The sequence below is a fragment of the Salvelinus namaycush genome, chromosome 34 (assembly GCF_016432855.1).
Source record: "Salvelinus namaycush isolate Seneca chromosome 34, SaNama_1.0, whole genome shotgun sequence".
Lineage (NCBI taxonomy): Eukaryota > Metazoa > Chordata > Actinopteri > Salmoniformes > Salmonidae > Salvelinus > Salvelinus namaycush.
The window spans coordinates 8,630,933-8,634,274 of record NC_052340.1 but is presented as its reverse complement, the minus strand read 5'-3'; positions in this window follow the sequence as shown (position 1 = coordinate 8,634,274).

Genomic DNA, 3,342 nt, shown 5'->3' with positions numbered 1-3,342 from the left:
AGAATTCACAAAATGGGATAAACACCAAATTGAGACTGCATGCAGAATTCTGCAAAAAATACTCTGTGTGCCTCCCGAGTGGCGCAGTGGTCTAAGGCACTGCATCGCAGTGCTAGCTGTGCCACTAGAGATCCTGGTTCGTGTCCAGGCTCTGTCACAGCCGGCCGGGACCGGGAGACCCATCAGGCGGTGTACAATTGGCCAGGTGTCGTCCGGGTTAGGGGAGGGTTTGGCCGGCAGGGATGTTCTCGCTCTAGCGACAACTGTGGCGGGCCGGGCACAATGCACGCTGACACGATCACCAGATGTACGGTGTTTCCTCCAACACATTGGTGCGGCTAGCTTCCTAATTAAGCGGGACAGCAACACAATTAGACCCAACCAAATCATGAGAAAACAAAAAGATAATTACTTGACACATTGGAAAGAATCAACAAAAAAACTGAGCAAACTAGAATGCTATTTGGTCCTACACAAAGAGTACACAGTGGCAGAATACCTGACCATTGTGACTGATCCAAACTTAAGGAAAGCTTTGACTATGTACAGACCCAGTAACCATAGCCTTGCTATTGAGAAAAGCCGCCGTAGGCAGACCTGGCTCTCAAGAGAAGACACTTAGTGGGAAGGAGCTTAAAGCAGTATGGCTTTGCAGGCAATCAGTGCGTTGTGTTTTAAATGTTGCTTGTAAATGTATTTGCAATTCTTATAGAATGTACTACTTATATATCCAAGCCTTTTGCCAGCTTTACGTGATTAATTTGTTGAATTTCCATTGAATTGTTTGCTTTATTGTTTGTTTATGTGCAATCTGCCCACAAAATGAGGTGAAAACTGAGCTGCACTTCCTAACCTCCTGCCAAATGTTTTACCATATTAGAGACTTATATTTACCTCAGATTATACAGACCCACAAAGAAATCGAAAACAAACCAAATTTTGATTAACTCCCATATCTATTGGGTGAAATACCATAGCGTGCCATCACAGCAGCAAAATTTGTGACCTGTTGCCACAAGAAAAGGGCAACCAATGAAGAACAAACACCATTGTAAATACAACCCATATTTATGTTTCCCTTTTGTACTTTAAGTATTTGCGCAAAATATGAAATTTGAAATGTCTTCATTCTTTTGGAACTTTTGTGATTGTAATGTTTACAGTAAAAAAAATTATTGTTTATTTCACTTTTGTTAATTATCTACTTCACTTGCTTTCGCAATGTAAACATGGGTTTCCCATGCCAACAAAGCCCTTAAATTGAATAGAAATTGAATTGAGAGAAAGAGGTAGGGAGGGAGAGTGAGAAGAAAAGGGAGAGAGGGGAAGAAGGTGAGGGAGGGGCAAGAGAGAGGGCAAAAAGGTATAGGTTCCCTCGGTCAGGTCACATACTGGGAAAGGACTTGAGTACAGCTCCACTGAGGGGAAATGCGTCAGTGGGTTCTGACTCACCCTGTCATAAAAAAAAATGTCTGCGATAAGGGAAGTCTCCATGGTAACACCCCCCCCCCCCCCCCCCCCCCCATCCCTGCCCCCTCACCAACCCGCCACACTCACCTGCGCCTCTCACATGAATTTATTATCACTCTGTCTGGTGATATCACCTCTGATATTCTTGGTCTTTGATGTCTGGGTTCGCCTGCCCTCTAATTTTCGAAATACATTTGACCCAACGGTTTGGAAATAAACATGAATGAGACCTTGAATCTACACCTCTAGGGCCACAGATTAAAAGTCATTCATTATTTTTTGTTGTTGCTCTTTTTCACCCCAGTATCTCTACTTGCACATCGTCATCTTCACATCTATCACTCCAGTGTTAATGCTAAATTGTAATTATTTTGCCACTATGGCCTATTTATTGCCTTACCTCCCTAACCTTACTACATTTGCACACACTGTACATATATATTTTTATTGTGTTTTTGACTGTACGTTTGTTTATCCCATGTGTAACTCTGTGTTGTTGTTTTTGTCGCACTGCTTTGCTTTATCTTAGCCAGGTCGCAGTTGTAAATGAGAACTTGTTCTCCACTGGCCTACCTGGTTAAATAAAGGTTAAATATTTTTTTTTATAAAAAAATACTCTGGATAGAGAGAAAAAGTCAAGCCAAAAAGGCAAAGGTGAGGACTTTTCCACTACTGATAGGTGCAACAATAGCTGCCCGGCCACCAATCCTAGGCTTTTAATCACACAATGTCAACATTGACTCAAGAGTGTACTCGGTATGCTTTTCATGCTTTTCATTTGGCCTGGACAGTCATACTGGTCCGACGAACCAGCAAGCTAATTGAGCTAGCATGTGCAAAGAGCCTATTGTGAAGGTGTACACTTTGCAGAGGCCACCTACATAAACCAGGTTACATTTATCACTATGGAACCACCAAAAGGCAAACATTTGACAGGTTTTTTCTCTCCTGTGGTCGGTCAGAGATTTGTTTGAAGCAGCTTTCCAAAGAAGGGTTTATTTGCCTGTAAAGATAGTTTAATAAAGTGTCCTTTCATCTGTCAGGATATTGCATCCGTTATGGGGGGAGTTTTACAGTGGAGATGTCTCTTTTTAACTACACTGTTCTTGAGGATGGTAGACTGTATGAGCCTAATGATTGAGTTTTAGTCTTCAGCCTCAAGTAGATTACAGACATTTCACATTGTGAGAAGGCATCCATCAAGTGAACCTAACCTTATCAACTGGATAACCATCCCTTGCAGAGAGGAACTAGTAAGCTTCAGCAAATTCACCATCTCCATCCCTCCTCTTTCAGACTTTCTGGCACCATGTGGTTACAGTAGGTAGGCCTACTGTGGAAAGCACAAACATATTTAGGGTCACATTAAGGGGTCCCACAGGGCTCTGTTCTGGGGCCACTTCTGTTCTCTATATACGGTACATGCTGCCATTTGATATATTAATCAGAGGATTTGGACTACACTTTAATTTTTATGCTGACGACACACAAATACACTGCCGCTGGTTGAGAGAATGCCAAGAGTGTGCCAAGAGTGTGCCAAGAGTGTGCAAAGCTGTCATCGAGGCAAACGGTGGCTATTTGAAGAATCTCAAATATAAAATATATTTTGATTTGTTTAACACTTTTTTGGTTACTACATGATTCCATATGTGTTATTTCATAGTTTTGATGTCTTCACTATTATTCTACAATGTAGAAAATAGTAAAAATAAAGAAAAATCCTTGAATAAGTAGGTGTTCTAAAACTTTTGACCGGTGGTGTATATGTCAGGACAAAAGGGGACACTGAAATGGTAACAACCAAACTGACAGACTGTCTAGATGCAATCAAGAGATGGATGCAGTTGAACTTCCTAAAACTTAATAGCA